The 16,205-nt window shown below is 42.0% G+C and overlaps 1 protein-coding gene across 1 annotated transcript in view; it reads left to right on the forward strand.

Annotated features, from left to right (window-relative positions):
• Positions 1–3,124: 3,124 nt before the first annotated feature.
• LOC311253089 (beta-1,3-galactosyltransferase 1-like) overlaps positions 3,125–16,205 on the forward strand; it is a 99,709-nt gene continuing 86,628 nt past the window's right edge. Inside the window, exon 1 of the mRNA XM_084346824.1 lies at positions 3,125–3,351. The gene's annotated coding sequence lies outside the window, so the exon portion shown is untranslated. The remainder of the gene's footprint in view (positions 3,352–16,205) is intronic.

Below are 16,205 nucleotides of genomic sequence, written 5' to 3' on the forward strand. Positions count from 1 at the left end.
AAAAACTGTACTCTGGTGTCAGAAAAGTGATGGCTGTACAAATTCAGCGCGGGTCATGCTACATTGTGCTGACACTTCCTTTAAGTTTGGGGAACAATGTTGCTGGTTCACTAATTCAGAATCCGTTTCTGAAATGCTGTTTGGCACCTTTTTTAATTGGGCCATTTTTTTCTCCTCCTCTAACTTTTCATTGACAATCCAAAGTAGATGCAATTTTGTACATTTTTAATCGCTTCGCCCTCCTGCCAAGCAATTATACACCCAAACAACTGCCCCATCCAGTCAGGATAGGCAACAGATGATAAAACGGCCCGGTTTATGATACCCAGAATGGAGATACGTTTTGCAATGAAGCTGCACATTTATCAATAAGCCAACTAGATTGTTATGGGGCTCTATGTGGCCTGCTGCCTGATTGGTCACCAAAGCTTGGAGGTCACCCAATGTGGTCTCCCCCATTGGTTTGTGGACTACCGTTTTAAAGCCTTGAGTTTGGCATTACGACAATTGCCATCTTGGATTTTTTGGAGCCAGAAGTGACCATATTTGAACAAGAGGTTGGAGCTGGGGAGGTTATATCATGATTGAATCTGACTGGTAGCATCCTGTCAATCAAAAGGTAGCCAATGAACATCATGCTGTGGTTAAGAAGACTTTAAACCAGAGATTGAGACCATAAACTCATTAGGAAAACTGTTTACTAAGGTGATAAGTCAAGTGAGAAGTAGAGTAATTTTCTCATAAGCTTCCATACAATCTTCTTCTTCTTCTTCTTCTTCTGAGACCAGTGGAGTAGCCCCCTGCTGGCCATTAGAAAGAATGCAGGGTGAGAACATGTATGCATCGGCTTCACCTTTCAGACCCAGAAGCTACGTCCGTATTTTATAGTCCACGGTGTCTCCAGAAGTAGCTGTGTGATAAATTGCCTCGAGTGATGTCACTTGAGTCTGCGTCAGTTGGGTCTCAAGACTACAAGTTTGAAAATGAAACAAATCTGGATTACCAGACCTCTGTAGCCACCCCCTCACCTCTATTTGAGGCTAGCAGCTCGAGGCTACACAAGCCGCTACTAGCATAGCATACCAGAATCTCTATCTGACCTTTCAGCAGTTGCGTTGCATTGTGGGTAATGTAGGTACCAGGTTTTTTACGAGGAGGAAGAATGCATCGTTTGCGGTTCACTGCTCTTTGGGTTTGATAAATCCAATGCATGGAGGGAAGTAATGTCATTATAATTCAGCTCAAATAGTGGCAAAGTCAGGAAGGTTTGAGGCAATTGTGTGATAACAGCGGTTACCATGATAGTTTGGACTAATCCCTGATTCAAAGCGATGCTCCTGTGTTCAATCTGAGTCGGGACCTCTGCTGCATATCACAGCCCCTCTCACTGGCCACTCATTTTCTCTGAACTCTCTGATACAGGCAAAAAATACTCAAAATTAAGACTTTTCATATTTCTGTTACTATCACAACATTGCACCGGAGCAAGGAAACACTGTTTGAGGAGACATATAGTATCTATGGAAGATAACCACTTGTTTAGACATGCAGCATACACTATATATGAAGGGATCTTTTCACAGCAGGTGTGGAGAGGAGGAGGGATTCAATACTGCAACTAATGATTAGTTTCACTATCAATTAATCTGCCAATTATGTTTCCAATTAACAGATTCATCAGTTATGAAGGGATGAAAAGAGTATTTAAAATTCTACTCTCACTTTCCCAAAGTTGAAGGTGACATCGTCAAAGTGATTGATTAGTGCGACCAAATGATAAAAGAACATCACAGATAATTAGTTTGCTTTTGTAAAGGACTAAAGAAGCCGGCAAAATTTGAGAAATACCAGTGGTGGAGGAAATATTCACACACCACACTGTGAAAACACTCCACTACAAGCAAAAGTCAAGCATTGAAAATGTTACTCAGGTAAGTGTATGTAAATAAATACAGGAACATGTACTTTAAGTACTGAAAGTAAAAGAACCCCCTGTGACTATTATACTTTTATCATTAGATTATTATCAGTCATGCATTGATACAAATGCAGGATTTTACTGTTGTAGTTGTTGAGGTGGAGCTCTCTTTGAACTCTTTTGTATAGGACTGTAACAAATGATTATTTTTAATTCATTTCAAGGATTAATCTGCTGATTATTATCTCCATTGATCGATCAATTGATTGGTTGACAACAGTGATTAAAAAGCTGTCATAATTGCCCTTAGTGACACTTTTACAATATTTGCTAAGTTGCATTGTGGGTAATAGGCACCAGATTTCGAAACTCAGGAACAGGAGAATGATCCTATTTTTTCTTGTATTCTTCTTCCTTCTTAAACCCCGGTGCCTACATTACCCACAATGCAAATTTGCCACTGAGTGACATCACTGGAGGCAAACTCAGAATTTTTCTTTTTAATCAGTCATGAAAACAAAGACAGTTTGTTTATTTAGTTTGTTTAGACATTAAAAAACCCCAAAACTACATAGTGCATCTTTAATGAACTGTTTTTCTTGAATTAAATGGCTGCCAGCTTTGTTTTGTATCCGACCAAAGGAGGTTTCCCCATTTTTTCTCCATCTTTATTGAATTAAAGCTTCTTGAACTCCACAATATATTACTTTTTAATCAGTGAGTGCACAGACACGCGGGCGCCAAAATGGCACTTAGCTGCATCTCAAAAACCTGGTGCCTACATTACCCACAGTGCAACTAAGAGTGACATCACTGGAGGCAATTATTAGACTGCATGCAGCTTCATCTGGAGCCAAAAAATGCTTTATAATACTTTTCTTTTTTTCCCCCACATATGCAGTAGCACTTGTGAACACACCTTAATGTGTAAAACTGGTTGAGTTACCCTTTAAAAAGTAAATACACTTAGTTACTTCCCCCCCACTGGTGACATATGGACTATTAAACGAAGACAGGCTTGAAAAAACTGTGAAACTTTCCCCTCATGGTGTTGTTTATATCAGATGAGGACGTCCTCGACAGAAGGAGTCGGTCTATGATATCTCCCCTGCAGTTAAACCGGGACGTGGGTTTATTTTTGCCCGGATGGGTGCCATCAGATCACTCAGGCGCGTCAAGCGGCCGCTCCGCTGCCTGAAAGTCAATCTCCGTTAAACAAAGCAGCAGCATCCTCGCTGCCGTCTCCCCGCTGATTGGCTGCATCCCTCCCCGGCAGGCGGCCGCTGATTGGACGGCTCCTCTCCTCCGGCGGGGCTGCCGCCTCCCCCTCCACGAGACGGCGAGCGAGCAGAGGAGGAATCCGCGCGGCGTGGAGCGGACGGAGCCCGGCGTCCAGGACAAGTTTTAACGACGGGACGCGGACCACAACACCGGTAGGTGCTCGGAAACGCTGAAAATGGCGAGTTTGTGTGATGAGCGGTGCGCCTGCTTTGTTTCTCCTCGCTGACCGCTCGCTTCAGGCGCTTTCTCGCCGCCGGACGGATGCTTCTCCTGAAGTGAAATTGAGTTAACGGCTTTGCTAAGTCCCTCGAGTGTGGATGCGCTGGTTGACCCTCAGTTCATTTGGCTCTCTGTTCCTCTGTGTCAAAGGAAGCTGCGTCTACAAAAATGTTGCAGTGACGTTTTAAACTTGCTATTTAAGGTTTGTACTCGTCTTCTCTGGATGTGGACCGCGAGGTGCCTGAGCTGCCGCCTCTCATTCACAGACTTAATTCGTCGTTTTAAGTGCGCGCCGTCATCGAAATCAGAAGTTGGCTCGCTCGTGTCTGCCTTATTGGCATTTATATGTGTGTGGGAGAGGAGGAGGGCAAGGATAAATCCAGATAAGTACATGAGAGCATCGTGCATTTTCATAATGCTGTGCACTTTATAGCCTAATATCAAGCACAATGATTTATCTGGCTGCTAATCCCTGTCACTTAATATGAACTGGTAAAATCCATCAGCCCTCTGTTTCATCGCATAAAGGGATGAGTGTCACCATGCTGTGCTTTATCACTTACACTACACCAAGGAGGGGACAGTAAAAATGGAAAGCGGGGTGGATATAACCCTCTGTGGAAAGCTGCTCAATGGGATTTTGTCTTGTTGTCAAGGGGTCATAACAACAATTCATGGCCAGTGTCTGCGCTCACTGTGAACAGAGCGCCTAAGCCTCCAAATCCATCCCAGAGATTTATCTTGACAGTTGCTTTGAAATGATCTTAAACGCATCTCCCTCCTGCAGGACTGATCCTCTTCTCCTTTTTTTTTGGGAATTACACCTCCCCTCGACGTGAATACATCAATACTTCTCCACGCTGTTTCTTGTCGTGAGAGTAATACCGTCTCTTTTGTGCCCACCTTGGCTTTCAACCTTACAACGGCGCCTAGGTCGTTAATACCTGCAGCCCTGCCAAATTCTCTCATTTAAGCCTGTGTGCTGGCCCGTGACCAGATACTGATATTGTGAGCGTAGGGGAGGGAAAAATGTTCCATTTAATTTCAGAAATGTCCCAGAGTCCCCTCCATTCATCTCTCCTGTGACGTGAAATACAGTGGTTTAATCTCAATTAGGTAATGGCATATGAGAATGGGTACCTCACACGCGAATGATTTGAGATGACAGATATGAACATGGGTTTGGAGGTCTAGTTTGAGGTGATAAAGGAACTGTATTTGGAAGAAAAAAGCGCAAAGACGATGTTAATTGATTTCAGCTTGCTTGACTTCCTCTTCCAATTTTTCTCTTGGCACGCTACACATGTGTGCAAAACCTCAGTTTGATAAGAAGTAATTTTCTGTCACTAAAGCGCTGACAAGTGTTCTGATTTTGAAGCTATTTCCAGAATTAATGTTCTTTAGATCACAGCTAATATGCTCCTCATCACACCGCAGCTGCTAGTCTTTTAAAATATGATTATGATAATGATTGCGGGTCAATAAGTCCCTGCTGCATCACTGTAAAGAGCCCTGCAGACTTTTCCTCCTTAAGATGCCTTTAAGCGCCAAAGAAACCCACTTTTTTTTTTCAAGAAAAAGGCCGTTGTGGTAGTAAATCACTGGTAAACACCTGTGAATCACAACCCTTATATCTATAAATAGGCTGTTTATATGTGCTGTCTTGTGAACTACATTTTATTGACATCCTGCGAGAGGAAGCAAGCCCTTGGGTGTGCATCCAATAAGATGGTTTTAACTCATTTAACCCTTGTGTGTGTGTGTGTGTGTGTGAGGGGGGGTTTATATGTGAAGGCATCCTGCCTGTCAGAGTTATTCGGCGATAGTGTGACACACAGAATTGATCTTTTGAAATAGTCTACATTAAGTAATTTGATGGCGAGGCGCAGAATAGGAAATTGAACGCTTTTTTTAGGGCTGAAATGAATCTGCGAGAAGCCCTCAGGCCAGAGCAGATTCTCTTAATTACATCATATTTTTGTCCTGGAAGTGATTGGAATTCGATTTAAGGTGCAACACCGCGCCGCCGGATGAGATAAACTGCATGTGACAGTGATGAATGGCGTTTGTAAAGAGCGCAATAGAAAAAGTGTATTACAAACCAGCTTATTAACTCGCTGCACTTAGGCTTTTTCCGCTGCGTTTCTTGTCAACACAAGTTAAAGGGAGAATCTGTCAGTTAGTTTGCTGTTTGTTACCATCGTGCAACATTTCTGTGCCCTCGAGGAATACGCTGTTTTGTCAGAGTCTCTTTTACAAGCTGCTGCTTTACTTTTAGTTGAATTTAGCTTGTCACCGCCACGCTGTTCATCATCAGGATTTAATGTCAGTCACTCAAAATCTTTTGGCATCAACATTCAACCAACATGCAGGGAGGAATCCATCATAGACGAAGGAAGAGATATCAATTTCTCTGCCGAGTAAGGGGCACGGCCGCAATCATAGTTTGGCCCACATGTTCATGGACTGGTTGGCAAGACAGATATGTGAGGCCGATAGGACCAACTGTGATTGACATCATCAGGTGGGAAACATAAGAAGTCATAACAAGAAAAGAAAAATAAATTACAATGGTTCCTCTTTGCGCTGAGCATGACAGGATGATGGATGACTTTCAAATATTCAAGGCTGAGTTATTCCCTTCTGCAAGCATGCACCTGTACAATACTCAGCGCCGTGGCCTCCATGTAAATTCTCAATTTTTCTGTGTTTGCCACCAGGTGGCTGTGTGACTGAATGACTGACAAAATGCTAAATAGTCATCGATTCATCATGTCAGTAATGCGCTATTATGGATCCCACTGGATTTCTTCCAAGACTTGCCGTGCTCTGCCTCTGAATGTCTTGCATCTACTGTTTTTGTATGACAAAACCCTCGACAGCTTTGTGGTCCTGGTACTCTGTGCTACATCCATCATGTTTTCCGGCGAGAGAAGGAAGGTGTTAGTGGGTCACGATGAATTTACTGTATAATCACACCACAAATGAGACATTTCTTAACTGTATGTTCAGAGGTCATCTGGTGTTAATGGGTTGCGTCAGTGTATTTCTTATGGCTGGTTTGTAAAACATACTGCCAGTGGCAGAGGCTGTCGCAGCTGTAGTGTCTCTGGGCCAGTTAATGACAGGGCATAGTCGGCATAGTCCAGAGACACTCTTGCAGTGAAGAGTGGTTCCAGAGGATGAGTGACCCCGACAGGAACAGCGGCAGACTGGGAAGGAGGCGGGCAAGGTTGGTCTGTTCACCTGGGCGACTACAACTCATAAACGGATGTATCAGATCTGCAAGAAAAACAGACAACCAGAGCTACATTATGAGTTCAAGGTTTGATACAAGCGAAGAGAACTCAACCAACAAAGGCAACCAAGGAGTCTTGCAAGAAAAGCAGTGTATATTCCTGAACCAGTATCACAAAGATACATACAACAACACTGACCCGCAGATTCCACTGGATACGGTACAGCTACGGTACGGCTGCGTTACGGCTCCGGTACGATTGTGCTCCGTCGTCCTCGTCCGGCAACCCCCACCAGTTCCGCCGATCAGCTGGAGAAACGAAACCGAGGAATTCCCGCGATAATTACATTATCACACACGAACGCAGTTATATGTATGTGCTATAAACACAACAACACGAAGTGTTCCCAACCGACGGATTAGAAGAAGAGCTTGTATTTGTCTCTTTTTTGAGGTTTTTGTGTTTGTATCAACACGGAGTGTTTTATTTTGAAAATCAACCGGATTTATTGTTGTTGTTTCGTGTCTGACTTCCTGTCTGCCCTGTGCTAAATTCGGCTGAATTGCTGCGTTGTGTTGCGGCGTCTGCCAGAATAGAAGTCCTGCGTATCTGCTCCGCAGGGCTGCGGACTGCCGGAGCTGGCACGCAGCAGACACGCAGCGCAGCGGACCTGGTGGAAGTTAACACATAGACTAAAGTGCTACGGATCAGCTCCGCCGCCGTGGCGGAGCCGTAACGCAGCCGTACCGTATCCAGTGGAATCTGCGGGTGACAGTACTTTGCTCTCAGTGTTTCGTATTGAGGCTTCACTCTTGCAGTTTTTTTTATCCTTTTAATGTGTTCACTAACGATCGGCTGTACAATCATTTTTATTTCAATTTTTTAAAAAGTGCAATTTTCAAATCACAGAAACGATGATTTAATTCTAACTCACATAATTAAGAGTGTTTCAGACAAGCGTAGTGTAAGATGGCAGCTGTGGATTTCTCCGGCTCTAAAGCTAATGTTAATTCTGCGAGCTGAAGACACAACAAAAAAGAAACTGCTGGCTGTTGTCCAGTTAATGAGCTCTCTCCATGCCAGTGTCTATACGTTTAAGCTGTGGAAAGACACATTAGTCTGTAACACCACTGTACGACCGCCTGTGGACTGTTTTTGTAGCTCAATCGGGGACCAACAGTGTGGCGACTGTGGTGAGAAATGATCTAACTGATCATTTAGATTGTAGGTACCAGCTGTGAGCATTAATTAAGCTGCCTTCTCAGCCAATAAGAGGCGATTTAGACATCTTTGAGTCGTGATTTTAGTATTTTGTTACTTACAAATGTTGACATCAGAATCGGGTTTTTTGTTGCTTTTAATGTACTTGCACAGAAATAGACATAGCAAAGAACAAGGTCAACAGAACTGAACAAATAAACATTTTCCTGGTGTGTACATACAATATGTAGGAGAAAATCATAAAGATGGATCATAAAGAATGAATGAATCATGAACAACATACAGTGGCATTCTATATATAAGTCAGTCTGTTTAAATTGTAAACAAGAATGCAATAGTGCAATGATTGCACAGTACAAAGAGTGCTGGAATACATGCTGAATTATTCATGTATTAAGGTTACTCTAAATACATGAAGTAGGTGGATATGTACAGTATGTGCACATGTACATGTCTTTATACAGCATGCTTTGATTTATATGTCACAGTGATGATATGTAAATGAAAAGAAGGGATCATTTGTTGGTAGATTTGCTGAAGGGTAAAGGATTTAGATTGAATACTGGATTTGAATTTGATAAACGGCAGTCAAATCCCATTGCGAGCCAAATATGGTTTTGTGAAAAAAGAAACACCACTCTTTATCGTTCTTGATGTTTGAAAGTGGTGAGTGTTTTTGCTCCTTAAACAATGTAGGTGGCGACTTGCAAAAGCTCTGAACGTCTGGGATTCAAAGATTTGGGATAACTCATCCTGTCAGTCTGTTAAACTGACGTTAATGTTAGCTTAAAGCAACAATCTTGAAAATTTCATTTAAGAAAATGTCTCTTCAGGCACATTTTGTGAGCAGAGGTGTGATGATTGTTGATTTTCCGGCCTCGGCTGGACAATAAAGTTGTTAAGCAGGGATGCAAATTGTAGCAATATTTTGTACTGATAGTCTGCTGCCTTGATAATTGATTATCAGTTAATCATTAGTATTATGTAAATTATGTTGGAACCACTGACATAATCTGTTTGGTGCAAAATCAGAGTTGGCTCATTTTAATTGCGGAGCTCCCGTCTGTCGCTATTCTACAAAGTGGCCCAACAAAATCCAACCCATACTGAGGCTATCACATGTCTAAAATGTAATAATATCAGTTTTGTTTTGTGGGTCTCACAGATACTGGTATTGAAAGGACAGTTTTTAATATTGTAGACTGGTATAGTATGATTTTTAAAGGACTTTCTAAATAAAAAGTGAGTTTACATCTCTCCAGGGGGCGCTGGAATTGTTGACCCTGACCTTCTTCTTGAGGTGGGGCTTACAGAAGGATCAATTCCCTCAGCGGGTTCATTGTTATTCACTTTCCCCTCTTCCTGAATAATTAATGAACCAAATTGTTCAATTTAATGACAACTTAAGAAGGCAACTCAGCGGAGGGGAGAACTGCCCAGTTGCCCGTTTTCATGCAGAATTAATGGTTTCTGTGTAACAACTCATAATTTACAACGCATTAGATTTTATGAGTGTCTGGCTACACTGTAATTACTGATAGGAGGAGGCTGTAACTTAGAGGGCTGTCATCTTTTATAAGGTCTTGTGTTCTGTGCCGCTGTGGTTGTAGGATTTCTCTCTGCTTCTTCTCTTTCTCCGAGGGTATTCATGGTTTCACATTGATGTGCTCTGACCTATGCCGTTCCTCCACACCGCCTCCCTCTCTTGCCCTCTCTCTGCGGAGAAGGGTTGGGAAAGCTACACAGGCATCCTTGTGTTTCATCATTGAGCTGAGCTGCCGCGTTGTGATCGTGTCTGTGAGTGCTGTCCAAAGTTTATTGGATCATTTGATAATCTCGTTGGCTGCAGCTTAGCCACACGTGTCCCCAATTCTGCATACGACTTCATAGGCACAGATGATAGATTCTTGTCCAGCGACACCATACTGTGATCAGTCCCTTCAGCAACAGAAACAGCCTGGTTGTTTGTTTGTTATAATGTCTGGTGGTATATACTGGATTTGCCACATGTCACAGTTAAAGTAATAGCCAAGGAGAAACCAAATACCATGTGTTGTCATCCATTTTCCTGCCTGTGTTTACAAAAATGACAAATGATGAGGCATGAAAAAGTAATAAGATGTTATTATCCAAAATGCTCAGCAGGCACACGTCTTCTCTTGTTTTACTGAAGAGAACAAAACAGAACAATGTGAACAGAACAAAACCACGTCTCCTCCGGTGCATTTCAGGGTTGATGAGGTGGGTAACTGAGATGATAGATTTTGGATAGCGTTGTCTTTTCCTAATATGGAAGGGTTCCATATTATATGCTCATTTTCAGGTTTGTACTTTTATTTGTCTGTCTATGAGAAAACATTTACATGCTTTAATGTGCAAAAAACAGATTTTTTCGTCATGCTATCCACTGCTGCAGCTCTCAAAGGCCTGATCAGGCACGGCCCACTGTGTTTCCACATCAGCTTGTGACTGCACTGTACTTACGGTAGTCCTGACGGCTTGTTTAAAGGCACTCTTTCTGTATGCGGGCTGTGTACATTTCTACGTGGAGTGAGTGTTTTGATACTTTCACAGTACTTTTATATAAAAAACAAACAAACAGGCAATGTCACCTAATGTTACCTCCACATTCAGCGATGTAGTCTGTCCAGAGAAACGTGATCAGAATGGTTATCAGGTTACTTTCCTATTGACCAGATTATCAAAGGTTTTCACTACCCCTCACGATCTGATTGAAAAATCATATCAGTCTCAACTGATTGAAGTGGTTACATGAGGCATTTCTATTGATTATCAGAGCAATATAAGGTTTGATGTGAACGCTACCGTTGTGTCACCTGCACTGTCAAAGCTTTGAATATTCCCGCGTAATTCTCACTAAGGCTTAGAGGCACCAAAAATGATATTCAGGACAGCCCTTGTTGGAGGCTGAATTACCTTTTTTTCCTTTGTGTGCAGCTCAAAGAGCCACGACAGCTCATTCGTGTGATAGGGTAGGGTTGTCGTATCACATAGCTGGTCAGGGGGCAGGCACAACAAGGCTGTGCTAGCTTCATGCCGCTCCCCCGCATCTTGTTATCTCATACTCTACCAGCTGTGGCTACATGTTGGCTGCCATCGCCTTTCCCATTTCCACACGCGAGGCTCTGCTGCAAAAGCCTGCTGAGCTCCCCTCCGCCACCACACTTGGCATGGGATGAGTGCAGAGCTGAATCTCCTAGCCCTGTTTTTTTTTTTTTTTTTTAATTGGGTTCTGATGACGCAGTTTTGCCAAGCTGGCCCGCTGCGGCTAGTCATGCCTCGCATTTCCCCCCCCCCTCCGGTCAAGTAGATGATTTGGTTTTCATTGGAGTGGTCAAATAGCTTGGGGATGGAGGGAGGGGTGAGGACCCTATCAGCCGTCTCCCTGTGTAACTCTACAGGCTGTTTGGCCTGGGTGAGCACTGAATTTACAGACAGGATACGGGGAAGCTTTGTGTTCGCTGCCTTATCTCTGCCGCCGCATGGATACCTTGTCACTCTAATTTTGAGGTTGTGAATTGAAAGTTTACGCAGTCCATTATGTTGAGCGTCTTTGGAAACCCTGTGGCTTACGAAGCACACTCAAAAACCATCCGTTTTAAAATTCAGGCTCCAATAAGAATGCTGTATTTCACCATTAGAGAAAAGACTTTTGGAAGACATTTTGGACAATAGCATTGTGCGACTGCTGTTCCTTTTCGTTTTGCCGGCAGATGCTAAAGAAAAAGCATTATAATTTTTCTTTTTTTTGTCTGATCCCCCCCCTCCTCTCTCTAATCCTCTTTATGGAAGCCCAACATGGTTCCATACTGATATTCATATGCAGCGGGGTTCTTGGGATGAGGAGTCAAAGTCATGCTGTTTCAAGTTCTTGGGCTAAATTAATTATATACGGAGCAGCTCACCCCTCAGTCACCACAGAAGGGGAGTTTTATTTCATTTGTGGAGGCTGTATGTACATTTTGTGCTATCGCTGTCATTCTGTAGGTGGTATTCATATCTTGCTGTACGCACCCAATTGAATAATGCTGTGTTTAACTCCGAGGCCTCATTATAAAGAATGTAACTACTGTATGTGCACATCCGACAAGAGATCAATAATCTTAAACTAACTCAATGCAGGACCAATTATTTCAGGTATGTTTGACACACTTGATGCATGTTTAAGTATTTTTATCCTTCGAGGCCTGTATGTAAATTTGACATTTGCCTCTCAAAATGATGCCAATGTGATTGATTTCGAGGGCAGGCAGATTTAATGTGGAGCAAATCTGATCCCCGTCTTATCCCAGTTGGTCTTGTTAACCGGCTCGGCTCTCATCAGTAAGAGGAAAACTATATTTACATGAAACTGACAGACCCAGATAATAAACTTGGACCGAGCAGATGTTTCCTATCAAACAGTTGATGGTGATGCGCTCCTGTTAATGAAGTGAAGCTGCAGTTGAACGTATGCACACAGTGGGATGATATGCAGGTGCTTATATCCCTGTCGAGGCTGTAAAGGTCTAATTCATGTCTATATTCCTCTTTATGTGTACGTGAAGGTTTTGTGCTATTTTTTGCGCTTCACGCTATTGAAACATGATTGCAAAAAGGCAGAATTACTCCCAGGAAAGTTGGAAAACAGCTTTATATTCGGTTGAATTTTCTTTATTACTTCCGCCATGAGAGTTTCATATTTTGTGGGGCTGCAACTGCATCAATAAATCTGCCAGTTATTTTTGTTTGTGCTATAAAAGTAGCCATAAAAGTTAAGTTTTGTTTGACCCTACAGTCCAGAACCCGAAGACATCCAGTTCACTATCACATAAGTCAGAGAAAAGCAGCAAGTCTTTACAAGTGAGAAGCTGGAAATGATAAATGGATCATCAAAACAGTTTAAAATCAATTTCCTGTTGATCAAATCATAGCTTAATCAGCTAATCATGTGAACTCCAACTATCTCCTCTTCTTGTGTGTTTGATGAGTTGTTCAAAAGCATTTTAAGGAATCTGAATCTGCTCATCAAATCGGAATAATTTTGAATTTCTTATCAAATGTCATGCAGTGTTTTTTTGGGGAGGATTGGGGACATCTCGTCTCTGAAAACTATTTGTGTAACACTGGCAATATGTAAGGCTTTCACCACATATTTTGTCTCTTGCCTGTGACATTCATTAACCTGTGCTGTGCTGCAGCAGCAGCAGAGGTAAAAACAACACACTGGGAATAATATTCATTCTCCTTTTCATTCAGCAAATGTCAACTCGGAGAATCTTCTGCATGCAGGATGCACTAAACGTTACCTGAAGGTGAAATTGTTTGTGCACTTCTACAGGCCACAGAATCTGACGGGTCACAGAATACAGTGCAACACAGACTGTAGGCTGAAGCTGAGCACTCGTCCTTCAAGGTGTAAAACAAATATCAGGACAGTACAGTGGCTGCCATATTATCACTGTATTGTGAACCCAACAATACATATACATTGAATTCTTTATATAAAAACATTATGTAAATGATTATATGTTTTTCTTCATTCAAATTACACGCAACAAGAAAGTGCGTTAACCTCAATCTGGCAGCCTTTCTACTTCCTGTTTCAAAATGGTCTCTAAGGCCAACACACAGAACCGCATCCGGGGGAGAGTTTATCCGTTCTCTGCCGCGCAGTGCATTGTGGTTGTTATAGGTTTTCTACCTTTTGAGCAAAACGGACTACCACAGCCATTTTCTCTGTTTTCTCTGGTTGTGCAGCACCAATTTCAAAAGTATTTGTGTCCCTTTGGACCACCTTTTCAGCTGTGGAATACTGTTTCAAGCAACATCCTTGTTATGCGCTCTTTTGTTGTACCCTTCAACAAATAGTGCATGTGGCAGTTGTTTGTTTAACTTTGGTGAAGTCTATTCACACAATGGTACATTTCATTTTAAAGTGGTCAGCCATGTTCAGTATAACTGAATAAACAAGCAGTTCTCAGAGGATAATAATCAGGGTCTGGTTAATATAAACAAAGTTATGTTCACAGTATAATCTTAACAATAAACTGCAAGAACAAAATCTAATATATTTGTCATTTTTGGACCCCTGTATGCTCTTAAAGTGTTCATGCTGAAAGATACAACACATACAGGAGTGGAGTGTGTAATGTGTAATGGTGTCTGTAATGTCCGCACTGTGTTCTCAAAGTGGTTTGTCTTATTTATTCTTTTGTTTCCAGGGAACAGCTGTGAGGGAGGCCTTCAGAGGTCAAATAACAATGAGTTAAGCTGTCTGAAATGATAATAAGAGAAGACTTTTATTCCGCAGTCTTGTTCTTGTTCCATTTTCTAACTTTTATTATCCCTACCTTGGAGTGGAAGAAAAGTGGAGTACATGCACTTGTTCAGATGCGACCAATCATCTTATATTTATACATTTGTGTGTATATTTGACCAGTTTGGACTTTGTGAAGAAGGTAAATATGTGTGGGAGATAAAGGTGAAACAATAAGACAACGGTTTTGATATAGGATCATTCATTGTCTGAGTTTATAGATTATCACGTTTTTCTTCATTCTCAATGCAGCGAACACAATGGCCACTTCCTTTTCAAAAAAGAAAAAGACAGAAGAAGCGCTCCAATATAGATTTGGACGTAGATTACCATGGCAACGGTTGAAGCTTCAAAACATTCGGGTCAGCCCTACATTGAAGTTATTTTTCAAGCAAAAACGCTAAAAGAATCCCTTCCTCCTGTTCTTAAAATTTTAATGTTTGCTGGTTCCCTTGCAGCTCTTTGATAACAAATCAAATATATAAATATGAAAGAAGACATTTGAAGTCATCAGCTTGGGCTCTGGGATATTGTGACAGCCAATTTTCACCATCTTCTGACATTTTCTAGACAAAAAGATTAATTGAAAATTAATCTGCAGCCCTTTTGGCACATGAAACAACAAAACAGCAGCGAGTAGATGTGTGTTATGATCACCACAAAAGCCCATGTGGCTGAAACCCTGACAAATGAAAAGCAGTATTGGGAGTATATCTGAGCAAGTGTGCACAGTCAATTTCTCTTTTCTTATTTATTGCACCAGGCGTAGTTTATTTGTTGTTTGACTGTACTCTCAAAGTGGCGCAGAGAAAATAAAAACAATTCTTCCCCCTGAGCACCAAGGAAGACATGGGGATAGAGGCAAAACACATTCGAGGTTTGTTTGGTGTAATCATTTCTTGGAGCGTGTTTATTCTCAGGCATTCAGGGCAATGCTTTGTTATTTTTGTACTCTAGGCAAGCGATGCACACACTTATCTCTCCCAGAAAAGCCTGTAAATATGTTGCGGAAAGATCTGAATACCATATGTAGCGCTCCATTAGCCGCTGAGTTTTGACTGCAGACATGCTTTGCAACATGAATGCGAGGTTGTGAAAAATGATAAATGACTTGTGTGGAGCTGGAGCCCTAAAGATCCTTTTATGTGCTCAGATTACTTCAGGAATCTCTGTCTTATCTGGTCGCCTTCACAGGAAAAAATAATGGGACAGGGCCACGCTGATGTGTGTTCTGCTGAGATGCACACTGCGTCCTCTCTAATATGTGAACCCCATGCATTTTTCACAATGCGGTTGATTACATTCTCTGGATGATTCTTCATATTTAATCAGCTTCAAGCGCAATGGGTTTTTAGTTGCACAAGAGTGGCCATTAATATGCAGTGAATCTACATTACGGACATGCATGTACTTTGTTTGCTTGTGAGAAGATACAGTAGTTTTTTTGTCACTGATATTGACAGTAATTGCGTTGATCATTTCCTTCTCTTATCTTCTTTGGGTTTCATCTTCAGATAACAGAAAAAATCCCAAAAAAACAGTGAATACAGCAACAACAATGAGGATCATAATTGCACATGAAAGCAACAAAACAATGATACCGCAATAATGCAGAATAAACTCCATTTCCTTCATGTTGATTCATACTGATTGGATGTTGTCCCGCTCCACAGCTCAGCAGGTGATCTTGCTACTGGGATCTTTTTTCATTCATTCATCACTGTCATCATCCGTCTTGCCTGAAGGGAAAAGCAGCGCTGGCTCGATTGCGGACACCTGGTGACCTTTCTGGCAAGACTCCGCCGTGGGGAAAACGTTGTCGCAGAGTCGTTTCATTCAGCAGAGTCATCGCTGTCGCGTTGTTGCTGTGTCATCCCTGCTCTATCATGTCATAGATAGCAACAACACAAAACTCATAATGACAGACACATTCACCTGTTATTATACAGAGCGAAACCAGGACAGCCTGGCTCACCATCATCTGTTTGCTGCTGCCCTGACAGCTCTC

Source organism: Pagrus pagrus, assembly GCF_965226575.1.
Source record: "Pagrus pagrus genome assembly, chromosome: 24".
Taxonomy (NCBI): Eukaryota; Metazoa; Chordata; class Actinopteri; order Spariformes; family Sparidae; genus Pagrus; species Pagrus pagrus.